Raw genomic sequence first — 18,797 nt, 5'->3', positions numbered from 1 at the left:
CCAACGTGGTTAACATTTTGTGTTCCATAATATTTATATTACACGGAGGTCAAAAGTGAAAATTGAAAATATCTACCCGATCTTGCTGGTACTGACCAACCAGCCCCCTTCCCCGCAATACCACAAACATTTTGCAAAAAGAAGCAGCTTACTCTCGAATCGAACGACGGTATTACCAAATATATAAGTTGTGATCAGGATCGAAAAGGAGAATATCAATCTTGTGCTTCCGGTCGCGAAATTTTGAGTTTGTTGTTCCGCAGAATGGGATGTATGGGGCCTATACGAAAACCTGGACTTGCATAGACAATTTTCTGTCATAGACTGTAGTTCCTATTACGAACTCTAAATAAGAAGAAAAAGCAACAAAATACCGAATTTCGGGAGGTACCGTTGTATGGCGGCTTTGCAAAGACGTAGGCCTGCATACGCAATTTTTTGTCATAGGCTGTAGTACCCATTACGAATTCTATATACGAAACTTGAAACAACTCCGCTTAATAATATCCCTAATATCTAATATCGGGGGTACCGTTGTAATTGGGCTATATCATATCGTGGACCTATATAGACATTTCTCCTCCAGGGAGTAAAGAGCTTAGAAGAAACTTCTAGTATGGGTTTTTAGACAATTCCATTGAAAAGCTTAGCTAAAATCATCAAAATACCGAATATAAAGAGGTACATGGTATATGGAGGAAAAACGATATCGTGGACCTAAATTAACTCTTCCAGGGGGTAAAGTGCTCAGAAGAAGCTCCTTTTTGGATTTCAGACACTATCATTGAAAAATTTGGCCATAATTACAAAAAAAATACCGAATATCGAGGATACGGTTATATGGGGGCTGTACGATATCGTGGTCTGATATATCCCATTTTCAAACTTGACCTGCCTGCAGAAAAATATTGATGTGTGCAAAAGGTAAGCTTCCCATCTTTATTCGTTTTGACTCAAGGGTGATTACAACAGACGGACAGGCGGATGGACGGACCGGGCTATATCTTCTTAGATATTTACGCTCAACCCTATTGAAATTTGTGATAATAGAAGCAGATTTAGATATATCTAAAACCGATTTTGGGTAAATTGTGCACCAAATGGCCAATATAAGTCCTAATGATCTCAATATATCCGACCGAATTTAGTCTAGAAGAAAGTATATCAAAATTGGAAAAAAATCGGTTCAGATATAGCTATAGCTCCCATATATAAGTTTCATCCGATTTGGGGGTTTAAGTCCCTCACATGCGTAATATGCAATCGACAAGAATGATATTTGGTACCGGACCTCAGATACTGCTCGAAAATATGTCTGTCAAATTTCATCGAAATCGGTTCAGATTAGAATAGAGCTCCCATATATATCTTTGTCCGATATCAGGTTTATTGTACACCAATTGGCTAATATTCATTCTAGAAACCAGCACTTCAAATTTGGTGTAAATCGGTTCAGATATAGCTAAGGTTAAAGTCCCTTACATGCGTAATATGCATTCCAAAACAATGATCTCTGAAATAAGTGTATGAAATTTTGCCAAGATCGGTTCAAATTTGGATATAGCTCCCATATATATTTTCAACCGATTTGTGCACCAAATGACCAATATCAGTCCAAATTTTGGCACATCTGACCGAATTCAGTCTAGAAGCAAATACCTCAAATTTTGTGAAAATTGGTTCAGATATAGCTATAGCTCCCATATATATGTTATGTTTCACCCGATTTTGTGTTCAAGTCCCCTACATTTGTAATATGAATTCGACTACAATGATATTTTGTACCAGATATCTTATAGAGCTCGGAAATGCCTCTGCTAAATGTTATCAAGATTAGTTCAGATTTGGATATAGTTCCCATATATATCTTCAACCGATTTCGGGTTAACTGTGCACCAAATGGCCAATATCTGTCAAATATTCCTAAATTATGATCTACTTCAAATAAATTCTTTTGTTACGAGAGCTCTACTAAATACGCATAATGGTGTAGGATATCATATAGGCCCGCCCGATTTTTTGAGTTTTCCTTACTGGTTTTTATCTGTAATATTGTCGAAGACACTGGATACCTAAAATGCTGGGATGTCGATGGTTCTTAGCCTGAAAATTTTCCAAAATGTTTGGAAGAGGAGGGAGTTTGGCACCTCCATTTTCGCTACTTTTCGATGTAAACTTATTTTTTATACCCTCCTCCATACTATGAAGGGTATATTAACTTTGCCATTCCTTTGTAACTCCTCGAAATACTCATGTCGCGATGTCCGTCTGTTTGTTGTAATCACGCTATCTTTCGAATGAATTGAGATAGATGGCTAAAATTTAGCACACATGTTTATTTTTCCAGTAGGTAGGTTAAGTTCGTGAATGGGCCATGTAGGTCCACGTTTTCATATAGCCCCCATATAACGGTGCCTCCCAATATTTGGTATTTTGATGATCTTAGCGACATTAGCGACCGGAATTGTTTCAAATTTGGTATTTGAAGTTCAAATTTGATACCACACGCTTAGACAGAAAATTGTTTGTGCAGGTCTACGTCTTCGTATAGCTCCCATATAACGGTACCTGCCGATATTCGGTATTTTGATGATTTTAGCGACGTTATTCACCAGAATTGATTCAAATTACGTATTTAGAGTTCGTTATGGAAACTACAGTCTGTGACAGAAAATTGTCTATGCTAATGCAGGTCTTCGTATAAACCCCATGTGTCAGTACCTCCCTATATTCGGTATCTTGACGATTTTAGGTACAATACTCACCGAAATTGTTTGAGATGTCGTTTTTGAAGATCGTAATATACTATGCTACAGCCTATGACAGAAAATTGTCTTTGCAGGTCCAGGTCTTCGTATAGCTCCGATATAACGATACCTCCCTATATACGATATTTTAATGATTTTAGCCACATTATTCACCGTTTATTTCAAGTTTCGAATTTGAATATGGTAACGGCTTATGACAAACAAGCCGTAGAATATTTAACAGATTATATATTTTGAAAATTTCCAAATTCGTTGCAAATGGTGGATGGCATTCAATGCTTTTTAACTTGTTTTAGCATTACTTTCATAATCTTTTGGATTTTCCCCAAAATTATTGAAAATTTAGAAATCTGTCGCAATTAATTAAAGCCTTGTACATTTCGAATCAAATGGCCAATCGGAATAAAAATCCTAAATTTTCGGCAACAGTTAATAGGAAATATAGGTGATAACTTTAAAGTCTCCTGATGTCCCTTCACACCCACTCCATCACACAATTTAGACACGTATAATCATTCAATAATTTTAATTGGAAACAAATTATGTCGGAAGGGACATTGAAAAAATGACATTGACATTTTTTACATTTATCGATTTGGTCATGTTTCCAATTTGGCTTTTATTACCCAAAAAAAAACATAATTTTTTACGGATGCTCGGTGGCTTTCATTATGTGACGAGACATAATTTGATATTGTAACGACGAGGGGCAGCCAAACAAGTGTAGGCTATTAAATTTCAAATTATTTTCAAACATTTATCTCTCTCTCTAGTCAATTTAATGTGACGAGAAAAAAATAATGTAAAAAATGGGAGGCGTATTAAGTACCCACAATATTCCATGCCAAAGAAAAAAGGTAATCAGATTTTTTTATTTGGAAATTATACCTTATTTTGATGGGTATTATTCCGGGCGCTGCCACAAAAAAAAATTTAATGGTCACTCACACAATGCCACGGTAATATAAATCTTGGCATTTCAAAGTTTAAATATGTCCTTAAATTTATTGTTAAATTATGTATGATTTTGTAATTGAAGTGAAACCTATGAAGCTATGAGAGTGGGAAACCGCAAACATAATCGTGGATTTGTTGGGGACATTTTATTTCAATGGAATTGACTTGAAGCCACAGAATGGCTAATAATGAAAATGGCAATAATGAAATGCAACGAAGACATAACACTCTAGGAAATGATAGCAAGTATTTTGTGTAGTTATCTGAATAAATAATCCGCTCAATAGTGGTTTAAGGACGAAATCCATTTTAGAAATCGAATACCTATTTTCAACCGTATGCGAATAATTTTTAATAAAAATTCCAAACTTTTAAGGGAGAAGTCACAGAAGGAGTGGGCCGATAAATTCTATATTCACATTAGATCTCTAGTTCAGAAAAACATTTATATACAAGGTGAGTAAAAAACTCGCAACCAACTTCAGACTGCTGTCATTTCTAAGCCACTCGTCCGACAGCTGTTACAGCTCATTATATTACAAGCGTAAAAACGCATTTTGGTAAGAATATTCCAGAAAAAATTATTAGTGATGGAATTAAAACGTGATAGTGTGATTTTTTTATATTTGGCTGGAAAACCACAAGTGGCTATCGTTAGAGCACTCCAGCATTTAAATGTGAATAAATCGTTTGTGCCTCGTACCATAGCTCGTTGCCGTGATACTAGTAGCGTAGCCCGATGTCAAGGAAGTGGACGGAATAAAACAGCAACATCAGCAGAATTGTTTCGAAAAGTAAAGAATCGACTTGATCGAAACCCGCGTCGCATTCGGCAAATATTGAAAAATGAGCTTACAACGAAGCCATTGAAATTCCAAAAAAAATCAAGAACTTACGCCACAACAAAAGAAAATAGACTCAAAAGAACTAAAGAGTTGCTTCGCTTCTCCGATGAGAAAACATTCGTTGTAAAGCAGTTTCTAAACAAGGAGGTGAAACTTCGGTTGGCCACCTGAACTCAAGCGCCGGCAATAGTGATGGTATGGGCCGCTTGTATTAATTGACCGTGGCATCAGAATAAATTCCGCAGACCTTGAACATTTCAATAGGACTCAGCATCATCGCACTTAGCACGCTTCATTTCCAGCGCACAATGGCCACCAAAAATTCCGGATACCAATTTATTGGACTATTGTGTCTGGAGTATTTTGGAATGCAAGGTTGGCACTAAAAAATACCAAAGTGTAGATCACCTCAAGCAAGCACTTCGCCGAGAATGGGCCAAAATATCGGAGAGCAATATTCAGGCAGTGGGTGACGGTTTCAGTGGCCGTTTGAAGGTTATAATTCGCTTTCGCGAATGTCCGTCTGTCTGTTGAAATCACGATACAGCCAACATTCGTTGACGTAGAGCTTCAAAATTTGGCAGCACAATTTGTATTGTGTCTAGGATAAGTGGTATTGAAAATGAGATATATCGGTCCACGTTTTGAAGAATTGTTAATATAGGTCCACGATATCGTATAGCCCCCGTATAGCGGTACCCCCCGACATTCAATATTTGGATGATTTGAGCCACATTTTCAAATGTAATTGTTTGAAAATCCACACAAGGTGTTCTTTCTGAGTACTTTAGCCTCTGGAAGAGAAGTGTTAATATGGGTCCACGATATCGTATAGCCCCCGTACAACGGTACCCCCCGAAATTCAGTATTTGGATGATTTTAGCCACATTTTCAAATGGAATTGTCTGAAAATCCACACAAGGAGTTCCTTTTGAGTACTTTACCACCTGGAAGAGAATTGTCGATATAAATATATGATATAGTATAGCCCCCTTACAACGATACCCCAGATATTCGGTATTTTGATGATTGTGGCAATTTTTTTAATAAAAGTGTCTGAAAATCCACATAAGGATTTCCTTTTGAGTACTTCATCTCCTGGAGGATTATTGTCTATATAGATCCACGATATCGTTTATCCCCAATATAACGGTACCTCCCTATATTCCGTATTTTGATGATTGTAGAAAAAAATTTCAATGGAATTTGTCTATAAATCCATACTAAAAGTTCTTTCCAAGCACTTTACTCCCTGGAAGAGAAATATCTATATAGGTTCAAGATATCGTATAGCCCACATACTACGCAACCTCCCGATATTAGATATTTGGCGATTAGATTTTTGGAGACGTTATTCACCGGAGTTGTTTGAAATTGCGTACCTAGAATTCGTAATGGGTACTATAGCCTATGACAATAATTTTTTTATGCAGACCCACTTCTTCGTATAGCCTCCATATAATGGTACATCCAAATATTCCGTATTTTGATAATTTTAGCGACATCATTCACCGGAGTTGTTATAAATTTCGTATTTAAAGTTCGTAAAGGGAATTACAGTCTATGACAGAAGATTGTCTATGCAGGTCCAGGCCTTCGTACATATGGGGTTGTATCAGCACCTCCTTATAGTCAGTATTTTGATGACTTTAGTATTTCAATATTGTTATGGCTTATGACAAAAGTTGCCTATGCAGGTCCACGTCTTCGTATATACCCCAATATAACGGCTATATTCGGTATTTTTTAAGATTTTAACAGAATTGTTGGCGAATGTTATTTATTTATTTATTTTTTTTATTTATTATTTATTATTTTTTTATTATTTTATTATTTATTATTATTTTTTTGAAATTTCTAAATTCGTTCCAAATGTTGGAGGGTATTCAAAGTTCGGCCCAGACGAACTTACTGCTTTTTTACTTATTTTATTTGTTCAATGGGACGTTACTAAATATGCAAAGGGGTGTAGGGTATCATAAAGTCGGCCCGCCCGACTTTAAGGCTTTCTTTACTGGTTATCCTTCTCGAAGTCATATTATGCACTCTATTGTTTGGTACGAGAGGTACTTATTCCTCTGTCAAATTTAGTGGAAATCGATTCAGATATTATATCCCTCTTATAATATATCCCTCTTATTTGCAAATTATAAGTGATCTACTGTAAATTCCCTACATAAGCGTTTATTTATCACTAAATATGCATAATGGTGTAGGGTATCATATACTTAAATAACCTAAAATATTAAACTTTTGGGTGTATTTAAATTTCATGGAAATGGGCAATTAGGAAATTTTAAAAAATTGTATTACATTATTATTTTATAACTGATTTTTACCTCTATTTGATATCAAAGCCTTTTACTGTATCCCTCACACTACATATCAAATTTACCATTATCATATATATTTTTGTTGAAAATCAAAAGCCAAAACTAACATTCAGTTTAAATAGCATCATTATAATTACTGTGTACACTCGATTGTAATTAAATATTCATTGTTAAACATTATAATTGTTGTCATTAAATGAAATTAAATAAAAATTGTGTGGTGAACAACAGCCAAAATTAAACACAACCAACCACCACCAATGCTCAGAGATTTGGCTAATGTTATATAAAATCATTTGAACTAAAACTTAATTTATTCAATACCTGTCGCATTTTGGATTAAGTGTTTGCCAAATAAATTCTTGTTAAATTATATAATCAATAGAGTTTGTTTTGTTGATTTGCAATGCATTGAAAATTGAAAGTCAATTGTTAGAAAAACACAGTGCAACAAAATGCCAACCTTGTAAAGAGGAAATGGAAAAGTTATCTTGGGAAAAATAAGCCTTTATAATAAAGTCGCTTAATTACGAAGTTCGCTTTGGAACTTATTGCAAACTATAATATAAGTTAGTACTATTTAGTTTCCAACTCTTTAGTACGTATTTGTAAAACTAGTAGTATGTCTAAATCCAACAAATTCTTTTCTGTCTAAAATGAACATATATTCTTGCGAATTACGAAAATATTATCTAACTGGTAAAAAAATATATTCCTGAAAAAAATTGTATATATTCTATAAAAACAAAACGGAATCCTATTATAACGGCAATTGCAATATTGGTCTATGCTTTCTGGTACTTCCCTCACAAATAATCAACATCGAAATATGTGACACAAGTTTCTGGTTTTGACTAGGTTTTAAATTGTGGATTTTCTAAATACTTCTCAAGGACTATATACATCGAAGATTTTTAATTTTTTTTTTTTAAATTTTCAAAAACTAACTTTTTGTTTAAATATAAAAAATACCGAATATAGCTGGGGTCTATACGAAGACGTAGACCTGTATAGGCAAATTTTGTCATAAGCCATTACAATATTAAAATACGAAACTTAAAAAAAATCCGTGAATAATGTAGCTAAAATCATCAAAATACCGAATATAAAGAAGTAGTGATATATGGTGCTTGTACGACGGCCTGAACCTGCACAGACAATTTTCTGTCATACACTGTAGTTTCCATTACAAAATCTAAATACGAAATTTGACACAACTCCGGTGAATAATGTCGCTAAAATAATCAAAGTACCGAATGTTGTGATGTACCATTATATGGAGGCTATATACGTTGCATGTGGGCTATACGATATGAATCTATATAGATATTTCTCTTCCAACGAATAAAGTGCTTGGAAAGAACTTCTAGTATGGATTTTAGACAATTCCGTTGAAAAAATGTTGCTAAAATCTACAAAATACCGAATATAGGGAAGTACCGTCATATTGGGGATAAACGATATCGTGGACCTATATATGTAATAATCTTCCAGGGGATGAAGTACTCAGAAGGAAATCCTTATGTGAATATTTTAACAATTTTATTGAAAAATGTGGCCACAATCATCAAACTAACGAATATCGGGGGTACCGTTGCAGGAGTTCTATACTCAGATAAAGTACTATGTATGGTGAAGGGTATAAAAAACTGTAAGGGACATATGTAAGTCGCTATTTTTTAAAACACACGTCCAAGGGCTTTTTTGGCATTGTTGATTTTTTAAAAACATTCATTGGAGATATTTGTATAAGACTCTTTTTAATCATTTCAAATTACAAAAAAAAAAAAAAAACAAGTTAAAAAGTATTAGTCGGTTTTGCCGACAGATGAATACCCTCAGACTATGTTCGGTTATTTAAAAATATTTTGAATTCTGTTATGATTATTCAAATTGTTGACAATCTATGAAATATTTTTGTTTTTCAAAATTTTGAACCCTATGTGACGAAGGTACCAGAAGAAATGGTTCGATCTCTACCATCTTTATAACAAATTCCATTTTATTCATGGAAATATTGGGATGTACCCAGTCAGAACAGAATCGGATGTAAATTTCACGTTTTATGAGCTCCATGGACACTCAAAATATTGCCTCTTTGTGGAGGAGGTTGCAGAAGGAGTGAACCAATAGATCTCATATTCATAGCATAGGAAAGTGTGAAAGGTGAAGTGAACCGGATGCTTATTTCGGATTTTATAATCGTTTTGGCTATACAAAAGTTTGACCCTTTGTAGGGGAGATACCAGAAGGACTGGTCCGATCTCTACCACCTTTATGAGGGATCTTGTGTTGATTGTAATATTGTGATGTACCAAGTCCGAATTAAATCGGATTTCAATTTCGCGTCTTATGATTTTAATGGATATTAAGAATTTTTACCCCTTTTGGGAGAGGTACCAGGAGGGGTGGCCCGACATATCCCATTTTTACAGCAAATCTTGTGTAAGGAGAAATAACGGGATGTTTCAAATATGAAGAGAAAAGGATGTCTTTTTCGGATTTTATAATTGTTTTGGTTATTTAAAATTTAGCCGCTTTGTGGGGGAGGTGCCAGAGAGAATGGTCCGATCTCTGCTATCTTTATAAGAGATTTTTTTGTCGATGAAAATATTGAGATATATAAAGTCTGAATGGAATCGGATGTTACTTTCGCGTTTTAAGAGCTTCACGGGTATTCAAAATTTTGACCCTTTGTGGGGGACATATCAGAATGAGTGGACCGATAAATCCCATCTTCACAGCAGACCTTTGGTTAATAAAAATATTGTGATGGCTATCATTTGAAGACAATTTGACACCTACACCTCTTTTGTATGAGAGTTATAATTTTTAAACAATTTTACACTTTTTGGAGGAGGTACTTGATAGAGTGGACCAATATTTTCCATCTTCGCATCTGATCTAGCACCGATGCAAATACTAGAATTTGCAAAGTTGAAGCAAATAGGACTATCTTTCCTCTTTATGTACTGCACATAATTTTTTTTTTTTTTTTTTGTGGGGGACGTACCATAAGCAATGAACCGATACTGTCCATCCTTGAAATCGATCTAAGTTTGATAAGAATATTACGATGTACAAAGTTTAGACCAAATCGGATACTCCTTTCGAGAGTTATCGTGCGCATCAGCCAGACATACAGATGGACGGACGGACATCGCTAAATCCACTCCAAATGTCCTGAAACGGATTTGACCTAAAGTGATCTAGGGTTCAAAACTATTATTTCGATGAGGCACGTTACAGCCATCTCAAAATATATATATACCCTCTGTAGCCATATAGCTGAGGGTAAAAAAGACGATTTTATTGAAAAAAATTTTTGCTGTTTCCGCCGAAACCAATGCCGGTAATATCTTTCTCCCTCAAATACCTATACTTTACTTTTGCAATCTTATAGAGAACCTGGGTTTTTGGAAAATATTTGAAAGCAATATTTTCGCAATATTGCAATTTTTCGTTTGGGATTTTTCGACGAGGGGACCAAAAAATCACAAAATCTGCTTTTAAATTGAAAATGGACATATTGCTTTTAAAATCTTCTAATATAAAATTAAAGAACGACCCTTGATGTTTCGATTGCGATTTTATGTAATTCCATAAGTTCCATTCTAGTCAAAGAAGGTTCAGAGCTCAAGAGATTTTTCTGGTAATTATGGAGTTGTGGGGCATCACGTGATCGGTGGCGCCCAACATATTAACATATTTAATATCATCATCATTATTGTTCATGAATTTTTAGATAAAACAAGTTACAAAGTAGTAAGTTCGGCCGGGCCAAACTTTAAATACCCTCCACCATTTGAACGAATTTGGAAATTTTCAAAAAATAAAATCCGTTAAAAACTCTGTTAAAATCTTAAAAATACCGAATATAGCCGTTATATTGGGGTCTATACGACGTGGGCCTACATAGGCATTGTTGTCATAAGCCGTTACCATATTCAAATTCGAAACTTGAAATAAACGCGAATAATGTAGCTAAAATCATCAAACTACCGTACTTAGGGAGGTACCGTTACATCGGAGCTATACGAAGATCTGGACTTGCATAGACAAATACGACATCTCAAACAATTTCGGTGAGTATTGTACCTAAAATCGTCAAAATACCTAATATAGGGAGGTACTGGTACCTGGACCTGCATGGACAACTTTCTGTCACAGGCTGTAGTATCCATTACGAACTTCAAATACCAAATTTGAAACAATTCCGGTGAATAATGTCGCTAAACTCTTAAAAATACCAAATATTGGGAGGTACCGTTATATGGAGGCTATATGAAGACGTGGACCTACATGGCCCATTTTCAATACCAACAAGTCCTGCAGACATAACATACATTTGAGTAAAATTTTATCAATCTACTTCAATTCGTTCGGAAGCTAGAGTGATTTCCACAGACGGACGGACATAGCTAACTCGACATAGAATTTTATGCTGATCAAGAATATATATACTCTGTGGGGTCTAAAATGTGTATGTTGAGGTGATGCATGACAAACTTGATATACCCTCTATACTATGGTGAAGGGTATAAAAAGAGTAGATTTCGAAGTAGATTTCGAATAATGTAATGTTGTTTTTATTGCTAACTGAAATACAAATATATGCAAAATGAGCTTAAACATAAATACAGCTGTTTTACAAACAGATGAACCCAAAATTATATTTCCATGTAGATCCTCACTACCTACAAACCATATCCTAAAATCTCCGCCAATGAAAAATATTTTTTATCTCACCAGCCCCATTATCTTGCCCCTTCGGCCAGTGGCCGACATATCCCCCGTAACAATAAAATCCCATTGTGTATTTCATTTGTCAAAAAACAAATTTTCAATTGATTATTACTTTTTTTCTTTTCCTTTTCTTGTTAACATTAATGTTAAACAAGGCGGCCGCCTAGACAAAGAAATAACTAAAAAAAAAATAAATAAATAAATTCTTTTAAACAAAATTACATTTAATTCGATATCATTAAAAAACTTTTACTGTGACCAACTCAAAATGGGAAAAATTGAAAACAAATTGTTTACAATTCCATGAAATCCCCAATATTAAGGAGGAAATTGAACTGAGACATCTAAACGCAAAAGTTTCCATGTTGAGCTTATTCCAGCTGCTGCGGCCAGCAAGTCAATGCTGGAGCGCCAGCCCAGCAAGTGGGAAGTATTTCATTTGTTTCTCTTCAGCTTGAGCTTAATCTCTAAAGTCGCCAAAACAAAACAGAAGAAACTCATGAGAACCCAACTATACACAGTTCGGCAGTCAGTCGAGTCTGTTGGTTGGTTGTTGGCTGAGGCAATTTGAGTATAGCAACGCCAATGAAACCAAAACCGAATAGACAAAGTGATTTCCAGCATGAATGAAGGACGTGTTTACTTTTTAAAGTCTATTCCCCGAAGTTGTTCCTTAACAATGCAGCTGAAGCAGCGGCAGAAAACTTTGCCAACCATCCAAGCGAATAGACTTCAAAATGAAGAAAGAAAATTATGACCCAAACATGAACTGGTTTTAAAGTTCTTAAAGAGGCTCTAAACGCAAAATGCTTGGCAGAACCAACAAAAACCAACTAAACCAAAGATGTGACACAGATGATGAAGACACAAAAGTGCCAGTGAGAATGTAAACAAAAGGAAGGAAGGAAGGACATATTCCCATCATGCGCTTGCAGCACACACACACACACACAAAGTTTTCAACATACATACAAACATACTGAGTTAAAAATAAATATCTGCATTGTGTTATAGTTCTATAATGGAGGTTACTTTGCTACATTGCTCAGTGTTGGAGAGTGAAAGAAAACTTTGCCCAGAGACAGATTAGATTCTTTAGATTTAGAAAACACAATTTTTGAACTTGAGGAAAAATTTAATTCGAAATTTCGAAATTAAATATTTGAAGTTGCAAACTGTTTGACTGGCTGGAATTCATGAATGCTGCGAAGAGTAAATCAGTCAGACGGACTGACTGGTGGATTCTTTAACTCCGAGACAAAACGGCTGAAGCTGGAATCTGGATATTTTTGGCTGTGGATCATGTTGGTCAGCTAAGGATTACTGATGGAGTTTATGATGTACGAAAAGTACTGAAAATAGTACATTTGGTACCATTTCGTATCATGTGAAAGGTGAGAACAGTATACATGAAAATTGGAATGGGAATCGAGGTTGAGGATTAGGGTCGATGGTAATTATGGAAGTGTATTCTCATGTATGCGAAAAGTACTGAACGGTATTGAATACAATACAATTTGAATTTTTGAAGTAACGGATGGAGCAGGGATCTTGAAATAAAAATTACTGGCAGAATGTGGGTTTGCGATATAAAGATAGTTTTCGAACTTTGTACTTATGTGCACGAAAAGTACTAAATGGTACTAAATTTGGTACAATTTTAATTAGGGTGAATCGATGCTGAAATACTATAGGACTGAGGTATAGAAGTAGTTTTAGAAATTTGTACTTATGTGTACTAAATGGTACTAAATATGGTACAACTAACATTTTTAGAGAACCGGTAGAGTTGAAACCCTGAAACTTGGAAATAAGATCTCATTTGGATTATATGATATAGGTATTTTGGAAATTTATACGTATGTGTATTAACATTTCGATAGAACTGGTAGAGTTGGGATCCTGAAATTTGGAAATAAGCTTTCAATTGGTTTGTATGGGCTAACCGATAGGGTCGAAATCCTGATATTTGGAATTAAGATTACTATTGGAGTGTAGATCGGGGTATCTAGGAAGCTTTCGATACTCGTTGTACTAAATATTACTATAGAGTTGGAAAACTGAAATTTGGAAATAAGATTACTATTGCATTGTAGGACTGAGGTATGGAAGTAGTTTTTATGTGTACTAAGTGCAATTAACATTTTGAGAAAATCGGTAGAATTGGACATAAGACGTCAATTGGATTGGAAGATGTAGGCAGTTAGGGAAATTTGTACTTATATGTACTAAATGGTACTAAATTCGGTACAATTTGGATTTGGGAGAACCGAAATAGCTGGAATCATGAAATTTTAAATTAAAACTACTGTTGGAGTATAGGATTGGGGTATGTCTTTCCATATTCGTACTTATATGTACTAAATGGTACTAAATTTGTATTTCGGCGAACCAATAGGCGTGGAATCCTGAAACATATAAATATTATTACTGTTGGAATGTAGGATTGAGGTATTTAGGAAGTTTGGGAAATTTGTACATATCTGTACTAAATGGTACTAAATATGGTACAATATAAATTTTAGGTGAACCGGTAGAGCAGAAATACAGAAACTTGGAAATGATATTTCTGTGGGTTTGTAAGAATAAGGTTTGGAGGTAGTTTTGGAAATTCGGAGTGTAGAATTGAGGTATTTAGGAAGTTTTGGAAATTCGTACTTATGCGAAGTAAATTTGGTACAATATGGATTTGTGTGAACCGATAGGTCTGGAGTCTAGAAATTTGGGAATGAGGATTACTTTTGCAGTGTAGAATTGGCGTATGTACTAAATGGTACTAAATTTGTTAAAATTTGGGTTTTTGTGAACGGATGGACCTGAAAGTTGTTTATATTTGGGTCACTGTTAGTGTATAGGTTTGAGATTTAAAGGTGGTTTTAGAAATGTGAACTAAAAAGTTCCAAATGTACTAAATGAAATATACTTAATGGTTACTTGATCAGATGTTATTGTGGTTGGTGTATAAGTATACTAAAACGTACTGCAAATTGTATTCATTGCAAACAAAAAATCGGAATAAGGGTAGCTAAAGAGTTGTGGAATAAATATACTACTAAAAGTACTAAAAATCATTACATTTGGTAAACTTTGAAATGTTATAAACATATTGATCTAAAATCTTGAGGTCTGGGATAAGAATTAAGTTAAAGAAATGAGTTGATATCAGGAGGGGTGTTGAAAATTCATACGAGAAAGTACTAAATGGTAACATATTTGGTTTTCGGTGAACAGACAGTTTTTGGGAATTTTTAATAAGGTTCACGCTTACTGGGTTGGGTATAGGTAGAGTGGTGGTTTTAGAAATAAATACTAAACCGGATGGACCGATTTTATAATACCCTATAACACTATGCGTTCATTGCACAATAAATGTGAAATGGAAGAGAGATATATATGGGACCTATGTATATCCCAATCAGAAGCAAGACTAAATTTGGCAGACGTTTTGCTAAGCTTTGTCTAATATTTTGCACCATACTTTATTGAATGTTAGGGCTTTGTCAAATTCGGTGGAATATATATATGTGAGAAATATAGCTACATCGAAGCCGAATATCACCAAATTTGACAATTTTTTTTCTAGGCTAATTCGTTTCTATTCGGCAAAATCCATCCCATGTGATTATATTAAACATTTAATTTAATAAATTTATAATTTCAATAGCTTTCGTCCTTGGACGAATGAAATGATTTGTGAAAAAAATTGTTCTCAATCAAAAATAAATGCGACCTTTTCGAAAATACATGGATCATTAAAAGGAACTAGGGGTATATTTTGTTTCCTTCTTTCTTGCATATTACAATGCTCAAAGACATAATACCCTATACCATAATGTGATGTAGGGTGTAAAAATGTGTGTAGAGTGAGTTCAAAAAAATATTTTATTTTTTGGTAATAGGCTTAAAAATGGTGCATGAGGTCGATACCAAATTTAAACCAATTTTAATTTTTTTTTTTTTCAGAAAAATATTAAAACAAGTAAACAAAGGCTATAGTCTTGCTGGGCCGACCATGTGATACCCTACAACACTACAATATGTTAGAAGTCCCCTTATGTCCGAATCCATTTTGAAAGATTTCGCTTTTGAAAATATGTCACTGAGCACTGCCCAGACATTACCCATAGCATTTTGACCAGGGACATTTGCCCAATATTTACGCACTCCGTCGTCCTCCCTCCTCAGGCGTGTCAATTGGCTTCAATTGTGTGATAAGGTTTTTTTTCTGTTTTTTTGGTTTACTTGAGCCTCTAAATATTTTTCGATCATTTCCAAAAGCAAGAGGCCCCTGCGTATCTCCAAATTTAGATTCATCTATACGATTTGTCTACGAAATTAGGCTTTATTCGTCAACGAAATCAGCATAAAAAAGCCAAAAGTTCCCCTTTTGTGTATTTCGGATATCGCCTATAAGTAATGCTAGTATTTTTTAACACAAAAGTAGTGGTCCATTCTACCCGTTATCCTAAACTTTAACTTCATGTGGGACTTCGTGTCATTTGTTTTCTATTTGTGTCCTTGTGCCCAGCTGCAAAATCAGGAACATGTTTAGTTGTTGGTCCATTTCAACCTCGAAATATATTGCGGAGATCTTTGAAAAAATAGGCCTAGCTCTTCTGAGTGAAAATTTTCGTGAAGATCGGACGATAATTGCATCTGTATGTAATATGTATGTAATATTAACCCAAACCTGTGTTGTAATGTGAAAAAAATTGTTGTTGCAAAATGGTCAGGCTTATCCCTTTATTGTTGTTTTTATAAAAACAACGTTTGTTTATTAGTGGAGAACGATGGTAATGTTTACCAGGGGGTAAGGCAGGGAATACCTAGGTTTCGGAAAGAGCCACCAATCCTCATCAGTTCCCTTGTTTTTTGTCTGGGATATTCTCCCCAGAAGTTATTTTAAAATAACTTCTATGACAAAAAACATTTTTTACCCAAGTGACGAGATCGTAAGCTCAATAGAAGAGGAACCAAAGAATTAAATAAAACTAAAATTCTTTTGGAAAGTCTTCTAAATCTTACAACCGCACTTACAAACATTTTCATCTTTCGGTTGTAAGATTTAGAAGACTTTCCAAAAGAATTTTAGTTTTATTTAATTCTTTGGTTCCTCTTCTATTGAGCTTACGATCTCGTCACTTGGGTAAAAAATGTTTTTTGTCATAGAAGTTATTTTAAAATAACTTCTGGCGATCATCTCCAAAAGCAATAGGGTTCTATTCTGGCCCTAGCCCCACCTCCATTCTAAATTTCGTGAAGATCGGGCCATAATTGTGACCTGTAGAGTGATCACAAATTAACATGGACAGACGGACGGACGGATATACATAGCTAGATCGACTCAGCTCGGCGAGATAGGAAGATCCATATATACTTTCCTATGTGGGAAACCAATATTTCGAGGTGTTACATAATTTTTGGCCCAATCCAACTTATAATACCCCCAACACATATTGTTTAGGTGTTACATTAGAGGTACTATAAATGGCTGTACAAACTAACGAAGTTCTTCTTTTATAACTTTCAGATATATGACCTGACTGAGAAATATAACAAAATCGATGTATCCTGATCAAAAATATATAATTTTTTGGGGATCCACAGGAATTTTTCGGATATTACCGCATCGGAAGACTTAAAAAGGTTTTTCAGAAATCGGCCCAACCCCCTTAATGATGACATTTAAATGGACCTCATCGACCTCCAAATAAATAATTCCTCGAGAAGGCTCCATCACAACCAAGAAAAATTGTTTTTTGTCTTGAAATTGAAAATTATTGTGCAGATCGCCAGATACAAGAAAATAATATTTGAATTTATAAATAAATTGACCTACAGAGTCATTTTGTGAATTAAATTTTATTTCAGTGTTTCATTTGCAGACAACAAACGTAAGTATCGTCAGAAAACTTGTTGCTTTGTTGTAATTTTGCAATTTTATATTATTGTCCGTCTGGTTCAACAAAACTCGTAGACTCTAAATCTACTCAGTAGAATTAGAATCCCTAAAAATCCTTTCGACAATATTGGAACTTGTAATGTAAACTAATATATTACCATTACTTTCGTCAAATCGTCCAACGATTGAGGGTGATTAATATTTTACCCAAGACATTTAATATATTGATTTGAAATTTTATTGCGATAATAAGATTACCTCTGGAGGATCTAGTTTTGCGAATAGGTCATATTGGTCATCATTTAGTTATATTCTCTCATAAAAATGCTGATTTAAATCACAGAAAAAATATCTACCAAAATAGACCTACGCTGCATCAATCCCAAACATCATTTTCTGCAAAAAAAGACGAATTTCTGTAATTTTCTACATCCCTTTGTAACATGCATTTGCTCCATTTGCGCCCCGCTAACTTTCCTGAATTTGACGCGGACATTGGCCTGTGTACAAAGCTGATAAAACAAACCCCCAAAGTTTTATTCATGGAAATGTAAACAAACCCCCAAAAATTGTCCTCCATTCGCTTACTTTGTTGCTCAGTTTTTTGTTCTTCTTTCCAATTTTTTTTTCTTGCTTTATGCTTTCAAAGTAAGTGGCAAAAGCATATGTTTTTATAGTGGTTAGAAGAATATAGGCCTTAGCAGAAACAACAGAGTAACGGAGGCATACACACGCACAGCGCAGCAGGCAGACCGGCCAGGCGCAAACATCCGAACAGCATCAGATGAAAGCATTACTGTCGTTGCTTTGAATTGTCAACGTCATTATTTGTTTGTTTTGGTGGTTACAGAATATGCGCTGTGGTAATGGGGTGGAACGCATTTGTAGAAATCAGCAGCTACTTTTAGTTTTAATTTAGTTAGATATGAAAATTGCAGAGGAAAACACAGCTCATTTCATATTAAACAAGCGAACGAACCAATGTTTAGTGGTTTTAACAAATCTCGATTTTTTATACCTCCCACCATAGTATAGAGGGTATATTAAGTTTGTCATTCCGTTTGTAACACCTCGAAATATACATTTTAGACCCCACAAAGTACATATATTCTTGATCGGCATAAAATTCTATGTCGATTTATCAATGTCCTTCACCGGAATTCTTTGAAATATGGTATTTGAAGTTTCGTAATAGATATTACAGCCTAACACAGGAAATGGGCCATGTAGGTCCATGTCTTCGTAT

The sequence above is a fragment of the Musca domestica genome, unplaced genomic scaffold (genome assembly GCF_030504385.1).
Source record: "Musca domestica strain aabys unplaced genomic scaffold, Musca_domestica.polishedcontigs.V.1.1 33, whole genome shotgun sequence".
Taxonomy (NCBI): Eukaryota; Metazoa; Arthropoda; class Insecta; order Diptera; family Muscidae; genus Musca; species Musca domestica.
Note: the sequence above shows the minus strand (reverse complement) of the source record.